Source organism: Ambystoma mexicanum, chromosome 1q (assembly GCF_040938575.1).
Source record: "Ambystoma mexicanum isolate Mex_15411 chromosome 1q, UKY_AmexF1_1, whole genome shotgun sequence".
NCBI lineage: Eukaryota > Metazoa > Chordata > Amphibia > Caudata > Ambystomatidae > Ambystoma > Ambystoma mexicanum.
Genome location: NC_090922.1, coordinates 402,170,684 through 402,190,173, shown reverse-complemented (window position 1 = coordinate 402,190,173; position 19,490 = coordinate 402,170,684).

Below are 19,490 nucleotides of genomic sequence, written 5' to 3'. Positions count from 1 at the left end.
ATTAATCACAGGGTAAATGATGTCTCTGGTTCTTGTTCTGAGCCACAAGCCCGCCGGGAATCTATGTCTTGCACAACAGTCTTACTCACCTGGTGTGCTCTTTAGATTTAAAGGCCAGGTATGGATTCTGATAAAAAAGAGTTGCATACGCTTCCCCAATTCTTTGCATTGCTAAATGAACATCACATGGTGTACAATGTCACATCTGGACCATTGATCAAATCATGTTTGCTTGGTAAGTACTCTACCTTATCAGTCTGCATGCACATGCCAAGGTTTCACACTTTGAAGAACTGCAAATGTTAGCATATGTACTGAAGTTAGAAGATGGTGTAGGCTAGCCAATGTGCTGCTTCTAGAAGGATCTTGAAGGTTAACCCACTTATTACACACAAAAGAATAGAATAGGTTAGCCAATGTTTTGCACCTATAAGTGTTGTGAAGGTTATCCTATGTAGTGCTCTTAGAAGAATTGGGAAGGTTAGCCAATGTATTACACTTAGAGTAATTGCAAGGGTATTCATGCATTGCACTCAGATGATTCGTTGAGGGTATCCATCGTATTACACTTATATCATATTATTGATCAAATCTAGGTATTTGTAGACAGTAGAAATACAAGTCAAGACAGAACGTAGCTTGGTTTTGCAATATAGGTTGATGTAAAATGTAGTGATTGTATTGAATCTAAGTGTACATTCTTTGTAGCCTTTGCATTTATCTAGGTAATTGTTAGAATGGAGCCAATGTATTGAACCTTTAACAATCAATGCTTATGGAAATCAGCTAAAGGCATGTCTGCCAACCCGCACACATCTGCCATCATACACCACTTAAAGACACCTCTAATAAAACCTCTGCCATAAGAATGCAGCTTCTGTTCACGAAAACAATTTGATAGATAGCTGCACCCATAATGACTATCGCGCTCTTGCATACTCTCTCTAAACTGCCTCTCACAACCCATCCATATCCCGGCTCGACATGGGTGGCTAACAGGGACTTGACCACCCCTTCATATCTTCCTAATGCCCTTTATTCACACATGCAAACTAGCATTTCTCGAATGTTTCCATACCTGGACTTTGGTCCCCCAAAGGCGCTCAATCTAAAGTACATTGTGACCATACCAATGGTGAAAGGCGCTATGCAAATGATGCAATACAATTGTGAGGAATTCCACCATCCACATGATGAGAGTGCTCTAACCTGGGCTTTTTTGAAATTTGAAATGAAATTGAATGATACTAGATAAACCCCTGGAAAATGTGTGGGGCTAATCCGCACACATTTTCCTATGCTCACCAAACGACATACATATAGACACGTGTACTCTGGGTGGAGACAGCCTACAGGCTCCACCCCCCTTTCACATTTAGTTTGCATATGACAGCTAAGAGTACATCTAGGCATCTCAGAAGGGGGAAGGCAAAACTTTCCTCCTGCCATGGCTATCCTAATTAACTTTCAAAGGCTCCATGGATCTGCCCTGTCATTTTGTGTAAACTCTGCAGAATGGCATCAGCAATTAGCATAATTAGCATACTAATAGAGTATACTTCAAACAGGCCCACCAGGGGCCTAGCTGCAGAGGTGAACAAATGACACAGGAAACCCCAACAACCTTTGATATGCACTGTGTCAACCTGAAGCCAGCTCCCACCTCCAGGTATCTAGGGCAGTGACCTGCCATTTCTGGGACTATGTGTGTACAGTAGTCACCCCTGCAGGGGGACCCAATTCAGAAGGCACAAGTATGTGGTTTGGCGGTGACCAAAAGTCTGGTCTCGCCACAGCTTCGAGAGAGACCTGCCGCTTTATTCAGGAACAATAGAGAGCTCAATTAACCGGAGAGACCCTTTGATCTGCAACAGACATGAAGATGGGTGGGAATTAGTATTACATGTTTTCACCCCTTTACCTTTTCTGTTGCAAAGCAATCTGGTTATGACCTTGTGCATACAGGAGATTGTTGGTGAGGACCCAGGATTGGTTCATTAAGGAAGGCTTAGCCTACACCACTCACTGTGCCGATTTGGCTTTCAAATAGGGCAGTGCTCCTCTTTTGGGCAGATAAACTGAAGGCTTTGCAAGGAGTAACAAGAATAACTCATTTGGACCCTGGCTGAAGGTACAGTCTGCCTTACAGCTTCCGCCAGTGAAGCAAGGCCAGGATTTCCAAAGAGGGAAGCAGGATCCCTCCTTCTAAGCATCTCCCAGGGAGTAGAGAGGGACACTGAATCCAGAGGACCCTTCTGCAGATCCAGAACTGGTACCCTGCCAGCATACAGCATGCCCTGCTGGGCTCTGCAAGCAAGATTCCTAGGTGGGAAGTGCCAGAGAGGCTCTGAACCAAACCTATGATAATGCTGGTGCCTGCAACACTCTTCTCAGCCTCCTTAAAGGTCAACACGAGCCCAGTCAAGAAGCTAAGAGGAGTGCATCGACAAGCATCAACCACATCCACTTAAAAGGACATTTTTTGAGCGAGTCAAGCCCCTCAAGCTGCAACCGACTGCAACACTGACTTATTGTCATACCGCAGTCCCTCACACGGTCTGAGATGCCTCAAACAGTGCTTCAGGCCTGCTAAACAGCACTGAGACAATGATTCCTGACCCCGAGCTACCATGTAGGCCAGCCTGCAGTCGTCTGCCCAGCCTGGCTCTCAGTACTGCCTGCCGCCTGATATCTGCAGCTGTATCCCGCCTTGAACTCTATTGCAGGAGCCTCAAAGTGCCCTGACTCGAACCTGTTGAGCACCAATAACTTCTACAAACACAAAGTACATTGTGGTTCTGTCCCCCTGGTCCTTCTCTGAAGGCCCCTAGTGACATTTTACAAACCATTGCTCCCTTTGTGTTGAAACCAAGTATCCTTGAACTGTTGCAATTAACTACTTTACCAACTGCCCTCCGGTCAGTCTCCAGACTGCATCACTTTTCCTTCTTGTAATGTCTGTCCCCTGCATTCCTTTACAGGGTGGGTTGTATTTTGTAGTGTGCTAGAACTGTCTGTTGAACAGTAATAAAGTAGATATTTTGATATAACCTTGACTGGACAGTCCTTTTTCTCATTGAGTAATAATTGTATTTTTGCTATGTTGCAACTAATTAGGGTGGCCTTGGGCAATGTGCTCTCAGGAACAAATGGGGTTTCAACCATCTTCAGCATCTTAGTATATTGTCTTATAGTGTTTATAGAGATTACAGCTCCAACGTTTAGGACTATGTTTATACAAGGATAGCCTGGAAGTGATTTGCGTTTAGCTAAGTGGATAATTATTAGGCTATGGGCCGCTGCATGTATGCCTCTGGTTTGTTGATGGGGCATGAATAGCTGGGGTCTGTCATTGCAGGGCCTTGCAGCCTATGCATATGGTTAGACATTGGGATCTTTCTTTCACCTGGAGCCAGCGCATGGCAATTAGATCTGGCCAGATACAGTCAAATGGTTAAGATAGTATCAGCCTCATGACTCTGTGCTCTTTGTAGCCTACAAATGGTCTTTGATGGTAAACTGGTGTAAATTGCCTTGAAAACAGTCCAAGGGTAGGACGTCACGTCAACAATAGGAGCCATGCTGATACTTTGGGGGAGGTCCATCAAAGTAAGGGAGCAAAATACTAACTGCAAGAATTGGAAGAGACTTTTGCAAATGAGGTTGGCATAAGGGATACAACTTAGCTCAGAGTCACCATACACCAAGGTTTTGCACTTGCTTGAGGGGCATCGGAAAGGTTATCCATGGATGCAGACCAGTGGGAAGGCAGAGCTATGGCTGCAATGAATTCAGAAGCAGGACCTCAGTTTTAAAAGTATCAAAGCAGCACTTGCCAGGCACATCCATCTCGGTACCCACAAAACACATAACCCACCTGTTGCTGACTCTCAGTCTAATCCTTTACTTATAGGGGTAGCTGGGCATCAATGGCGTACACGGGGATACAAATATTGTAGGTTTGCATGATGTAAGTTATAGAGACCATGCAAATAATAAAGGGAATGGAATGGAGGTGGCTGAGCAAGCTTGCAAACAAATAACATGCATATATGTCCAGGTCACCAATCTCAATGTCTGGCAACCCCTGGTTATCCAGGCCTAGTGGGACAGTGGATCAAGTATGTTAGGTGTTATGTAGCTGTGAAGATCTTTGATTCATTCGATCCTGTTTCTTATAATGATTTCACTCATTAGTGGGTTGTCTTGGGGTTTCAATTAACCCAACACTGACTGACACACCAACGTACAGCAGAAGGAAGACCAGACAAGATTGTGCAGGAAAAAGAAGACACCACTGGAACTTGCAATAAGTGATGAAGGGCCGACATGAAAACCTAATTATGATCAGTGGATGTGGGCAATACTTTCGGAATGCCCACCCTTTCCAGAGAAGAATGGATAATCCCCTCCCCCCAACAAGAACAATAACAAACAATAAGGATCACGCAACAATCACTGAAACTCTTGACGCTAATACACTCATTCGTCACAAAGCCAACTTAACACCAATGAAGGACCCTGCAAGCAACCAAGAGTGAGAAAAACGAGGTTACTCTTTTTCCTTGCAGGCCACTTTCATCGAATCCAGATTCACTGAAGATTTTTTTACCGCATTTTACTGAAAATATGTAGATGGTGTTGGTGTTAGGTATTTAGAAAGGTGGGGCATGTGCAGGCCTTGAGGAGTTGCGGAGGGCGACTCTCCTTGCATTTTATTGCAGTAAATTGGGGGTAAAATGGGTTTCAGTAAAATCCCTGCAAGGGAATTACATAGATCCAGAAAAAAACAGAGTAACCCTACATGGAACCCAAAAGAATTATTTAATGAGGAACCAGTCCCAATGAAAGGATCAGGGGTTATATTGGGGTTTAAATCAACCACACAATAATGATGAGGCTACATCAAACACTGCTCCTGCACTATGCTTTCATGTGAGCTGGGTTACAGGCAAAGGGGTCGATTCATGGAATGCCAAAACGTGCGAATCGCAGTGCAAGTGCAAAAATCGCAGTGCAAGTGCGAAAATCGCAGGAAAACCAGTGCACAGCGATTCATGGAAGTCCGTGCACGAGAAAAACATTGGATGTGCGCTAAAAATGTGCGCCGCGCATGCCGGCGCACAGGTCATCCAACAGCGTGCGCCACGGCCACTGCGAAATCGCACATAGCGCGGCGCACATCACAAAAGTAGGCGGAACATGGGGCGTAACACTCGGAATGGGGAACAACACGTGAAAATATGGGCGTCACGGAGGAAGTACAGGAGGCAAGTGCGCGGAACGCCCACACGCTCGCCTACAACCCGTATTCATGGAATCGAATAGGGCAAACCAGCGCACGGTCAAAGACGCGCACAGGGCCAAACAAGTACGCCACAAGAAAGGAGGCGGTAGCGCCCCTGTGACTGAAAAAAATGTGCGCCAAAATGTGCGCTAACAAAAAACACCCATATACAGCCATGATGAATGGGCCATACAGTGGCCCTCTAGGACAAATGAGGTGCAAAGGGGCACCGACAAACACGGACACATGCTGTGTGAAAAATAGCGTGTGCGCGTGTTCCTGGGTGCGCGGGAAGTTCCACACGCGATTAGCCTGGGAACGTGTACTTGGGGGTGCGCGGGAAGTTCCACACGCGATTAGCCTGGGTACGTGTACTACGGGGTGCGCTGGAAGTTCCACACACGATTGGCCTGGGTAGGTGGGGGTGCGCGGGAAGTTCCACACGCGATTGGCCTGGGTATGTGTACTACGGGGTGCGTGGGAAGTTCCACACGCGATTGGCCTGGGTAGGTGGGGATGCGTGGGAGGTTCCACACGCGATTGGCCTGGGTACGTGTACTTCGGGGTGCGCGGGAAGTTCCACACGCGATTGGCCTGGGTACGTGTATTCCGAGGTGCGCGGAAGATTCACACGCGATTTCTGCAGGGTACGTGTATTTCGGTGGTGCCGGGGAATGCTACACATGATTTGGCCATGTGGGTCCTCCCAGGTGTTCCCTCTACACCCTCCATGGCCCCTGCAGGCAGCCCACACCACAGGGTACTACCCTGCACCCCTGCTCATGTCCCACAGGCAACCCATCCACCATGGCCATGCCCACCAGCCAACCCACATGTCACCTTGCACTACTGATCATCAACACATGTCTCCCACCACCCCCACCCCCCAGCCACCAGGGGCAGCCTCCACCAGGCCCCCACTCATGTCCCCTATTACCCCCACCCCCCAGCAGTGCAGGGGCAGCCTCCACCAGGCCCCCACTCATGTCTACCACCACCCCCATCCCCCAGCCACCAGGGGCAGCCTCCACTAGGCCCCCACTCATGTCCCCATGCACCCCCACCCCCCAGCAGTGCAGGGGCAGCCTCCACCAGGCCCCCACTCATGTCTCCCATCACCCCCACCCCCCAGCCACCAGGGGCAGCCTCCACCAGGCCCCCACTCATGTCCCCATGCACCCCCACCCCCCAGCAGTGCAGGGGCAGCCTCCACCAGGCCCCCACTCATGTCTCCCATCACCCCCACCCCCGAGCCACCAGGAGCAGCCTCCACCAGGCCCCCAATCATGTCCCCTATTACCCCCACCCCTCAGCAGTGCAGGGGCAGCCTCCACCAGGGCCCCACTCATGTCTACCATCACCCCCACCCCCCAGCAGTGCAGGGGCAGCCTCCACCAGGCCCCCACTCATGTCTCCCATCACCCCCACCCCCCAGCCACCAGGGGCAGCCTCCACCAGGCCCCCACTCATGTCCCCATGCACCCCCACCCCCCAGCAGTGCAGGGGCAGCCTCCACCAGGCCTTCACTCATGTCCCCCTGCACCCCCACCCCCCAGCTGTGCGATTTGCCTGGGTACATGTACTTCGGGGTGCGCGGGAAGTTCCACACGCGATTGGCCTGGGTACGTGTACTTCGGGGTGCGCGGGAAGTTCCACACGCGATTGGCCTGGGTACGTGTACTTCGGGGTGCGCGGGAAGTTCCACACGCGATTGGCCTGGGTACGTGTACTTCGGGGTGCGCGGGAAGTTCCACACGCGATTGGCCTGGGTACGTGTACTTCGGGGTGCGCGGGAAGTTCCACACGCGATTGGCCTGGATACGTGTACTTCGGGGTGCGCGGGAAGTTCCACACGCGATTAGCCTGGGTGCGTGTACTTCGGGGTGCGCGGGAAGTCCCACACGCGATTGGCCTGGGTACGTGTACTTCGGGGTGCGCGTGAACTTCCACACGTGATTGGCCTGGGTACGTGTACTTCGGGGTGCGCGTGAACTTCCACACGCGATTAGCCTGGGTGCGTGTACTTCGGGGTGCGCGGGAAGTCCCACACGCGATTGGCCTGGGTACGTGTACTTCGGGGTGCGCGTGAACTTCCACACGTGATTGGCCTGGGTACGTGTACTTCGGGGTGCGCGTGAACTTCCACACGCGACTGGGCCTGTGAGAGTGGGGTACATGTATTCCAGGGGTGGGTGGGAATATTTACCTGCGACTGGGCCTGGGAGAGCGTGCTACATGTCTTCCTGGGGTGGGTGGGAAGATTCACACGTTCGCCTACGACGTGCCGAAAAATAAATGGTCCAATCCTGAGACACGTACGCCAGCATGAAGCAGGCGTACGTCGACCCGCGCAGCATAAAAGTGCGCGCAAACAACAAACAAGCTCATACGCCAGGATGAATATACCATTCCTAGCAGCAGTGGCCGTGGGTTACCAAAGGAGGAAGAGGAGGATAGTGAGGGCCCGAATTTTCACTCCCAGAACCAGCCTTTTTGGGATGCCTGATGACCAGGTGTATGGGAGGTACAGGATTCCCCCACACATAATACTGGACCTGGTCAGTGAGTGGGAGGATGGCCTCACATCACCCACCCTGTGCTCCCAAGCACTCAGCCCCCTGGAGAAGGTCCTCAATGTACTGCACTTCTTGGCCACAGGAGCATTTCAGCGGATAAGTGCCATAGTGGGTGGGGTGTCACAGGCCACGCAGTCACGCTGCCTACACCAGGTCTTGAACATCATCACTGCACGCCCATCAGTCCGTAGGCACATATACCTGCCCAGGACACCTGCAGAAAGGCAGGCTGCCACCCTCGATTTCTACGGTGTGGCACAATTCCCAAAAGTGCTAGGTGCCATTGACTGCACCCATGTGGCACTACGTCCCCCCAGGGCATCTGAGCACATCTATAGGAACTGCAAGCACTGGCATTCCATCATCGTGCAGGTAGTATGTAATGCTAAGGGAATCATCACCTCAGTATATGCCAACTATCCAGGGTCCACCCACGACAGCTTCATTTACCGAATGTCCACCCTAAGCCGGGACCTAGAAGCTGGGCGGCATGGCGATACATGGCTGCTTGGTGAGTATGAATGCCACTGCACATACATGCATGTCAGATGCAGAGTTATGTCACTACCCCACTAATGATACCCATCACCTCCTCACCAGGGGACAGTGCCTACCCTCTGAGCACCCACATGATGACGCCAATTCGGAACCCCATCACGCCTCCAGAGGTAAGATACAACACAGCCCATATTGCAACCCGGGGCATAGTGGAGCGCACATTCGGAGTGCTCAAGTCACGCTTTCGCTCCCTTGACCGTTCTGGCGGGCACCTGTTATATGCGCCCCCAGTAGTGTGCAGGATCATAGTGGCAGCATGTGTCCTGCACAATGTTGCAACACGCCGGGGCCTGGCTGTGGACATGGTGGTGCCCCCACATCCCCAACCACATGCACGGCTGCTGCGCATGGGAGGGGAGAGGGCACGGGGTGAGGCAGCCCGTACGCAGCTGGTGGCTAATTAATTCACATAGAAATCACACCCCAGTGGAGTGCACACAGGCCTGGCACATACCATCTGATAAACAATGATGACTCGACCTGACAATTAAGACGAACAAAGGGACTGTCAACTGTCAGAACCATAGCAGCCTGAGATTGTTCATGTGGAAGTGTCACAATGTGTGCATCCCTACCTACACAAACACCACCAATGCAGTGTCATGAAAAGACACTTTCATGCTGCAGAAATGAATACCCACTTGCAAAATACTACATGAAAACAGTGCCATGTCACCCACCCCCTCCCCGGCATGGCCACCCAACACATCATGGCATGTCATGCAATGTGAGAGGAAAGAAATGAATCCCCACAACATGCCCCAAGTGTCAGCAGCTACAGTGTCCCTAATGGAAACATGTCCACACATGAAATGTTCACAGTAATGCAGGACCTACAACCCACATTACCAAATACTTACCAAGAATACCAATCACCTACACAACCTCCAACCTACCTTAAACATGACATTACAGACTTTAAAATTAGCTAGCCTCACCACCTGATGATGACAGCCCTCCGAACACTTCCAAGTATACAGTGTTAGGGCCACGCAAGAGTGTAGGTGCACTGCTTACAACATGGACTCCAGTTCCAAGGTGGACCGCATTGTGAAGACATGAGGAATGGACCTGCAAATATGGAGGATGAGATGGATGCAGAGGCACACATCAATACACCACGCAGTGTACAATACAACAACAATATGCACTATGAATGTATACACAGTATTGACTACAGACTGCCCACACAGCTCATGGGAGTCCAATGTCACCATGTACGTCAATGTCACTTGGGCACACCCTTTGCAAGCCCATGGAAACGGGAAGCAGGAGGGGTGTGTGTGACAAAAACCCAAGCATCTGAACCAAATCCATGACAAGCCTGCATGTGCCCAGCCACAATGCAGCGTATGCCCATGGGAGCCACACAAGGCAACACACTGTCCCCAAAAAAAATTAAAAAATAAATAAATAAATAAAAATTAAAATCAAAAATGCCCATAAATGGGCCCGGGGGGGTGAGGGAGGCCCCCCAGGAGGTCCGAGGACAGGGTGCACACCAAAACCCACCTGTGTGGATCTTGCGAAAAAAAAACACCTCCATGGGCTCATGGCCTACACGGCTATCCTATTGTGGGAGTATCACTGCTGTCGCTATCCTCACCCTCTGCAGCTGCATCAGGAGGTGGTGGCACTATGGGAGGCAGCCCACGCAAAGCCCTAGTCTGTTCCTCCATGGCTGCAAGCATGCGGGTGTGGTAGGTCTCGTTCTGGAGGATAAGTGTGCGGAGGTCCCCATGCAACAACTCACGGGATGCCCGGACCTCTGCCCTAGTTGCCTGCATCTCAGCTGAGAGCGTACGGGTGAGACACTCCTGCTGATGTTCTGTCCTTCAGTTTGTTGAAGCCTCAAGCTCAACAAGAGTCGTCCTGAGGTGAAGGAGTTCCAGCCTCAGGGCTTCCCTGTGGCCCTGGGACTCTATGGAGATGGCTTCCTGCAGAGTCGCCAGTGCCGCCTGTCGGACGCCAACATGTCCTCCCTGTGTGACTGGCAGATGGAGTCGGTTGCCTGCTGTAGTCGCTCCATCAGCCTTTCGGGGGGGACAATGGAAGTGGCCACCCTATCCATGGCCTGAGCCATCATCTCTGATGATGCTGCCTGTTGGGTTGCCATACCGTAAATGGATTGCTCCCATGCGATATTGCCAGGTGGCGTACGGCCACCACGTCGGCGGGCACCACACCTGTCTGGGGCAAAGCGAACTGCGCCTTGCTGTGCCGGCACTGCCTGAGGCTGCAGGACTGCATTCCCCCTATGATCTGCTGGCCCAGGAACAGGATCAGATGTCGCGGAGTGTGACCCTGCATCCGTAACCACTAAAGGCGTACCTGCCAACACTGACATCCCCATTGAGGGTTCTAACCCTGGTGCAGGTGGGTCGGACAGAACAGAATCCCTCCCAGGAACACTCACCTGCGACGGCACGTAGGTCTCATCATCCGAATCGACACCTGAATACAGCTCGGGGGAGGTGCAGCCAGAGACACCCCTTGAGAGCACGACCTGCAGTAGTTGTGGGTTCTCACCCACCACCACACCATATCCCTCACAGGTGGTTGGACGGCCCTCAGACCCCTCCTGTTTCTGCACCATCGCCACAACCCCAGCAGTATCAAGTGCGTCTTCCCCTGCAAAGACATAAAAGAAAACAAATGGAAACGGGCATTAGCACTATGGCACACAATTAGGGCTGAGAGGCTACAGAAACAGTACTTGATTGACACATGTCCCACATGACTAAAACACTCCCATGCATGCACCATCACTGCGTGTGATGGGGAGGCAGATGGCACACATTGATGACACCAAGATGGAAGATGAACACATTTGCTGCATGCTGCCTAGCAGTGGCATCACACATTGGCCAGTGATTGGCAGGTCAAATACACATGCCATCACACAGATGGCATGTACCCTAGCCATGAAGAGAAGAGGGAGAGGAGGTCACCAATTGTTCATTCAGTCCAGTTTGCTCATATAATTGACTATTTTCATTGTAATGGTTCAAATGTTTAACCTGCAGCTGCCAGTCAAAAATGGTCCTATAGCACAGGACATGTCCAAACTAATCATGTCCACGAAACTGAGCCAGTCCACTGTACCATAGCCATGTCAGACATGTGACAATAGGACTGAGAAATCCCGAGTAAAAGTGGTGGTATGCAAACAATCTGCCTGAATAAACAGAGGTAAATAAGCAACAGTGTTGTGGCAAGATGACACTCCAAGGGCAACTGGCGTGGTGTTGGGCTGGATGTCTAATGTTGGCCGAAGGGATGCTGCTATACCCAAATGCTGGTGCCAAGAATGTATAGGAAGAGGCACATGGGTGAGCCGAACCACTCAGGCACACACACCCTCCCCTGGCACCCAAACAGAAGCCCTCCCACACACACCATGCACATGGATGACACACACATGCATGTGCACTCACCGGACAATGCCTCGTAATCTGCCAGTTCTCCCATGCCTTGGATCTGTTCCTCCGTGAAGTAGGTCCCAGCAACCTGCTCATGTGGAGTGAGTTCTATGTCGTCTGCTGGAGACCCACCTCCAGTCACTAGAGTTGCGGCGTGACTTGAGGCCAGCTTATTCTTTGCCCTGCGCTTCAGGTCATTCCAGTGCTTGTAGCATTCATTAGCTGTGCGCCTCACGATTCCAAGGGCACTTTTGATGTCCGCAATGGTCTGCCAGTGTGCCTGACGTTGTGCAGGTGTGGTCTTGGATCCTGCAACAATCACCATTTTGCGGTCATGTGCGGACACATACTCTACAAGTGCATTCAGTTCGACCTCTTGGAAGCTGGGCTTCCTTGACGGGCCGGACTGTGTAGCCGTGTCTGGGGCATCAGCCTCTACTGGACGAGCACTCTTCCTCTTCCGCTTGGAAGGTGGTGGGGATCCTGAGTGTCCTACGCTGCTCTGGACACTAGGGGCAGGAGCGTGGGATTGCACACTCAGCATGGGAGTTGGTGCAGGCATTAGCTCAAGTGTGATGGTGTCAGGGGGAATGTCAGCATGATGGACTTGGACCGACACTGTCCTGGATGGGTGTGTGAGAGGTGGGGTTGATGGAGCCGCAGCTGCCCCTACAGCCTCCCCAGCCTGCCTACGCGGGGCAGCAGATGACCTAGCTGCCCCTGATCCACGTGGCCTGATGACACCAACGTTCACCGGCGCACGTGGCCTAGACCTGCTGACCTGGAAGTCAGCCATGGAGTTACCCTGTGCCAGGTCTGGTTCCACAGTGGGCTGGTCCAACAAGGGCTGAGCATGGATGGTGTCAGCCACGGTAACCTCAACCGGGGGGGGCATGGGTGTCCCTGACTGCTCCTCCACACATGGGGGGCTAAGGGCACCCTGCAAGTCACGGCCACGTCCCCTACTGGATCCACCACGGCCACCACTTGGGGCTCGGCCACCTTTGCCACCCTTACGGCTTGGTCGCATACCAGCCATGGCACTGATGTTATTGTGCGTATGGGAGTCGATGTGAACTATTGTCCTGGGCAATTGGGGGTCAAAGGGGTTGGGTACCAGATGGTAATAGTACCCTAGTGCTCTAGCAAGGCTGTATGTCACCCCTGGGGAAAGATGACGGGTCACGCAACGCACAGGCACCCCAAAAAAGCGAAGTAAGGTGCACGCAAACCCTCCTAGACCACGTGCGTGGAAAAATAAACCTGCACTACGCTGTGGCACCAAGGAACACAAGAATGAACGTATGCGTGTCACACGCAGCCTAGAATGACCTCTGAAGGGGGACGCGACACACGGGGCAAGCACAGATGTTAAATACGTGCGCGACTCAACGTCTGCCAGGAACAAAAGTGTGAAAAATATGCGCGTGTGCGCGTTGGCAACACCCCTGCCAAAGAATTGTACGCTGTCTGAGGAGACAGGACAACAGTAGAAGGGAACGCTGTTTGAGGAAACAGGCCCAGGAAAAAGAGGAAAAGAGAAAAAGCTGTCAGAGGTAACAGGGAATACGAACTGGAAACGCCGTGAAGTACAGATTTCACCCACTCGCTCTCCACGAAAAGCACGTACAAGGAAATGGCGTTCTACACGTACCTTTTATACCCACGTCACAGATGTGCATACGCGATGAGGCCATTTCCACTAATTACGCGCTTTGACACTCGGACGTGTATCTCTTCATTTTTACACGCGCCATTCTCTACGGCCATGCGCGTGACGTCACAGCTGCGCATGGTGGCCTTTGGGCCAATGAAATCGCATATGCGAGCACACGTGGTAAAACTGCACGTCCGAGTGTCATCGCGTGTAATCGGAGGTAAGTGAGCGTACACGCGATTGGCCTGGGTACGTGTATTTCTGGGGTGCGCAGGAAGTTCCACACGCGATTGGTGGAAATCCACGTGTGCTCTGTCATCACGTGTAATGAGGGAAACACCCGCGTGCCTCACATCACAGACGCGCTCACGTGCTAAGGGACTTTGGTCCAATGAAATCGCATATTCGTGCTGACGTGCATACGCGCTAACGGCCTTTCCTCGATTCACACGCAGACGTGCAGGATTTTCACGTGCCAAATCACTCTGTATCAAGCTGGCCACGCGTAAGCACACGGAAGACCACGCTCCTGCCCACAAGGCCGAATTACTGCCCCCCAGAGCCCCGAGCACGCTCCCACCTGCCATCTGCTGCTGCCTGACTGCCTGCTGCACACGTGCCCTGCCATTTGCTGCCTGCACATCAGCCAGGGGTGCTGTTGCTGTGACCACCCCTGCTGGAACTGAAGACTCCTGACTGGGATTCCATCGCTCCACAGCCCAGCCCCAGGACCCAGTTGCCCACCCACTCCTGCCTCTGGGGTTGTCATGTCGGGCACTGCAACATCTGGCACCACTGACAACCCCCGGCCAGAGAGGCAGAGGGGCACCAGCTTCAGTGCCAGGGAAGTTGGTGTCCTGGTGGAGCAAGTCCTGGGGCAGTATGATGCCCTCTACGGAAGTGTGCGCGCCGACAAGGAAGGACGGACTTGGATCTGGACCGACATCGTGACTGCTATCAACGCGGAGGGGGTGGCAGTCCGCGACTTCCAACATGTCAAGAAGCGATGGGAGGACTTCAGGTCCAGGACCCTGAACAAGGCCTGGCGCCTCTTGAAGGCAGCGGATGCTAAGGGGCGCCACTTGTCGGAAGATCAGATGAGGGTCCTGGAACGCATATCCCCAGCGCTCCACGTCCAGGTCCTTGAGAGGCAGACTCGTCTGGAGTCGAGCGGTAAGTGTACATGCATCATGAATTTAAGTTGTGCGTGTGGTGATGTGCCAGTAGTGTGCCGGTTGCACATCTGTTTGTATGGGGCCGAGTATGTGTGGGGGTGTACAGGACCGTGAGGCTAACACATGCGAGGGCTGTCATGTGTGAGACATGGATGGTGCTTGTGTGTGTAGGCTTGCATGCCAAATGCAGTTGCGTGGGCACACATGTTTGGATGAATGTGTATTTAAGTGGGCATGTTCGTGATGTCACGCATGTATGTTGTTTTCAGCTGCATGTATCAGCACTGTGTACATGTGCATGTGTGTGTATTTGACAAGGGTGCAACAGTGAGGCAACATGGATGCATGTGACAGCGGGATGTGGAAGCCTGATTGGCAGATGTGACATGGATGCCCATCGGAACACTGCGGCAGTTGGCTGAGGTGTACACATGCATGCAAGTGTGGTGGTGGCGTGCATGTGTAGTGCACTCCCTGTGTTGCATGTGATGTCTGGCTCACCTTTGCCTGCTCATGCTGTTGTATGTGTATGGATGGTGCTGGCAGTTGCGATGTGGCTGTGGTATGGCTCATGTGTGCAAGTTGAAATGACATGTGTGTTGCCGATTGTGATGCCATGTCTGAGGTTTGCCAATGCCACTCATGTGCAACTGTCATGTGTGTATGTGTCCATTGTACAGTGCCCTGATGCCTGTGTTTTATTTCTCCCTGTCTGCAGCGTCAACTGATGAAGAGGGCGGAGAAGGTGCTGTGGAGCACAGTGGCGGGGATCGCACCGCCAGCCGGAGATGCAAGGCCCGGCTCCCCTCCCAAGTTGTGATCTCGTCGGGGAGTGAAAAGTCTGGTGCCGCGTCCCAGGCCGCAGCTGTCGGGGGGAGGTCCAAGAGGCGGAGGTCGGAGTTGGACTCCTCGGCAGCAGAAGGGGCAGCTGGGACCCCACAGGGCCCAATGGGGGAAGATGGCACGGAGTCATCCAGGTTGGTGGGGGGTTTGGTGGAGGAGGAGGCCGTTCAAGCAACAGAGACGGGGTCTGGAGGTGGGGATTCCACTGGTGCTAGTGGTGCAGTGCAGGACTAGGGACAGGAGGCAGCACAGGTTGCCGCGGAGGTGCCTGTGTGCAATCCTGTCTCTGATCCTGTCACTGCATCATCTTGCACCAGCAGGGATGCCTACGTCCAGACCCGTTTTCAGGCAGGGGATGAGCTCACGACAACTGGCCTTCCTCTGCCTGCGGACATGGCTATCCGGGTCCGGGTTGAGCCTGTCCTGACTGGTGTGGCGTTGCGTCAACGGGCCATGCGAGGTGACCTGCAGTCTTTTCATGAGGAGACTGCACGTCATCTCGAATGGCTAGTTGACAGCGTCGGCCTACTGGGACAGGTCACCCAGGCCGGATTCCTCCGTTTGATGGGGCTTGCTACGACCCCCTCCTCAACTGAACCCCCTATGCGCCAGTCGTCCTCCGTGCCATCTTCCCACCCATCAGTCACCTGGGTGCCCTGTGGAGCTGCCTCTGACGGTGCAGCCAGGCTGGTGTAGGAGGAATCCCTGTCACAGTCGGGAGTCGGACGTCCAGCCGGGGTGGCCACATCAACGACTGCACCCCAGCCAGCGGAGGATGTGCAGGCAGCAGGAGGCAGTGCACGGGCAGAGCCGCAGCAGCAGCAACGTGGTGGGAGCCATGATGGCTCGGGGCCTTCCACATCGGAGGGGCAGGCATCGGCCGGAGGGCAGGAGAACCCAGGACGGGAAGTGTCTTCCGTGTGGCAGCGGTTGGGCCACACCATAGATGCGGAGCGGCAGCGGGCGGAAGAGGCACGGCTCACGATGATCAGGGCGGAGGACTCCATGCGGAGGGCCCTGAGGCGTGCCGTGTGCCTCGAGGCAATCCGCAGGGAGTATGGGGGGAACATGTGGACGGCCCAGCGGACCCTCGGGCCATGGAGGAGGAGCGCCTCCGGGACATTGAGCAGGAGTTCGATGATGCCCTGGCCCGGAACATCCCAAAGTGAGCCGTCGGACTAGCCCGCTGCCCTTGTAAATAGTTACATAGTTAGTGTTAGGTTTCCTTTGGTTTTGCATTTTTTTGGACCTTTTGGACAATGGGTCACATTTTTGTATATAGTTATTTTTTTTAGGTAGTGTTATTAGATAGGTTTCATTTCTTCGGTTGGGATCATGGACCCTGGATTGTTTATCTGTACATAGTTGATTTTTGGATTTTCAATTTTTATTATGATTTCCCCATGGAGCAATGGTTTTCGATTTTATTTTTCCATTGGATTTACTTTTGTGGACTGTGACTTTGGACACCTTTCGTTTGCATTATGATTTGTGGTTTTGCATTTTTTCGCGTACCTGCTGTTTTTATTTATTTTTAAATTTCTATTATTGTTTGTTTATTTTTGATTCAATTTATTTTGCTTTTAATACATATTTTTTCTTCAAAGTTCAATGTGTAGTATCATCTCATTGGTTTCATGCATATCATGATATGGGTTTTGACATTCACTGACACCCATTGGGTGTATGTGAGGGACATGTGTTCATTTGCAAGCTTGCAATTGTGGTTTGATCATGTTTTTGCCATTTCTAAGTGGGTGGATGCAATACTCGGGTGGGTGTTTGGCATTTGGAGGCTGACCATAAGGGCCAGGGATCTAGATTGTTGGGGCCTGGTGGAGGCTGCCCTGCACTGCTGGGGGGTGGGGGTGGTGGGAGACATGAGTGGGGACCTGGTGGAGGCTGCCCCTGCACTGCTGGGGGGTGGGGGTGGTGGTAGACATGGGTGGGGGCCTGGTGGAGGCTGCCCCTGGTGGCTGGGGGGTGGGGGTGGTAGGAGACATGAGTGGGGGCCTGGTGGAGGCTGCCCCTGGTGGCTGGGGGGTGGGGGTGATAGGGGACATGAGTGGGGGCCTGGTGGAGGCTGCCCCTGGTGGCTGGGGGGTGGGGGTGGTGGGAGACATGAGTGGGGGCCTGGTGGAGGCTGACCCTGCACTGCTGGGGGGTGGAGGTAATAGGGGACATGAGTGAGGGCCTGGTGGAGGCTGCCCCTGCACTGCTGGGGGTGGGGGTAATAGGGGACATGAGTGGGGGCCTGGTGGAGTCTGCCCCTGCACTGCTGGGGGGTGGGGGTGGTGGTAGACATGGGGGGCCTGGTGGAGGCTGCCCCTGGTGGCTGGGGGGTGGGGGTGATAGGGGACATGAGTGGGGGCCTGGTGGAGGCTGCCCCTGGTGGCTGGGGGGTGGGGTTGGTGGGAGACATGAGTGGGGGCCTGGTGGAGGCTGCCCCTGCACTGCTGGGGGGTGGGGGTAATAGGGGACATGAGTGGGGGCCTGGTGGAGGCTGCCCCTGGTGGCTGGGGGGTGGGGGTGATAGGGGACATGAGTGGGGGCCTGGTGGAGGCTGCCCCTGCAATGCTGGGGGGTGGGGGTGCAGGGAGACATGAGTGGGGGCCTGGTGGAGGCTGCCCCTGGTGGCTGGGGGGTGGGGGTGATAGGGGACATGAGTGGGGGCCTGGTGGAGGCTGCCCCTGCACTGCTGGGGGCTGGGGGTAATAGGGGACATGTGTGGGGGCCTGGTGGAGGCTGCCCCTGCACTGCTGGGGGTGGGGGTAATAGGGGACATGAGTGGGGGCCTGGTGGAGGCTGCCCCTGCACTGCTGGGGGGTGGGGGTGGTGGTAGACATGGGTGGGGGCCTGGTGGAGGCTGCCCCTGGTGGCTGGGGGGTGGGGGTGGTGGGAGACATGAGTGGGGGCCTGGTGGAGGCTGCCCCTGGTGGCTGGGGGGTGGAGGTGATAGGGGACATGAGTGGGGGCCTGGTGGAGGCTGTCCCTGGTGGCTGGGGGGTGGGGGTGGTGGAAGACATGAGTGGGGGCCTGGTGGAGGCTGCCCCTGCACTGCTGGGGGGAGGGGGGTAATAGGGGACATGAGTGGGGGCCTGGTGGAGGCTGCCCCTGCACTGCTGGGGGGTGGGGGTAATAGGGGACATGAGTGGGGGCCTGGTGGAGGCTGCCCCTGGTGGCTGGGGGGTGGGGGTGATAGGGGACATGAGTGGGGGCCTGGTGGAGGCTGCCCCTGCACTGCTGGGGGTGGGGGTGCAGGGAGACATGAGTGGGGGCCTGGTGGAGGCTGCCCCTGGTGGCTGGGGGTTGGGGGTGAGAGGGGACATGAGTGGGGGCCTGGTGGAGGCTGCCCCTGCACTGCTGGGGGTGGGAGGGGTGGTAGACATGGGTGGGGGCCTGGTGGAGGCTGCCCCTGGTGGCTGGGGGGTGGGGGTGGTGTGAGACATGAGTGGGGGCCTGGTGGAGGCTGCCCCTGGTGGCTGGGGGGTGGGGGTGATAGGGGACATGAGTGGGGGCCTGGTGGAGGCTGCCCCTGGTGGCTGGGGGGTGGGGGTGGTGGAAGACATGAGTGGGGGCCTGGTGGAGCCTGCCCCTGCACTGCTGGGGGGTGGGGGTAATAGGGGACATGAGTGGGGGCCTGGTGGAGGCTGCCCCTGGTGGCTGGGGGGTGGGGGTGATAGGGGACATGAGTGGGTGCCTGGTGGAGGCTGCCCCTGCACTGCTGGGGGGTGGGGTGCAGGGAGACATGAGTGGGGGCCTGGTGGAGGCTGCCCCTGGTGGCTGGGGGGTGATAGGGGACATGAGTGGTGGCCTGGTGGAGGCTGCCCCTGCACTGCTGGGGGGTGGGGGTGGGGGTGGTGGTAGACATGGGTGGGGGCCTGGTGGGGGCTGTCCCTGCACTGCTGGGGGGTGGGGGTGATAGGGGACATGAGTGGGGGCCTGGTGGAGGCTGCCCCTGGTGGCTGGGGG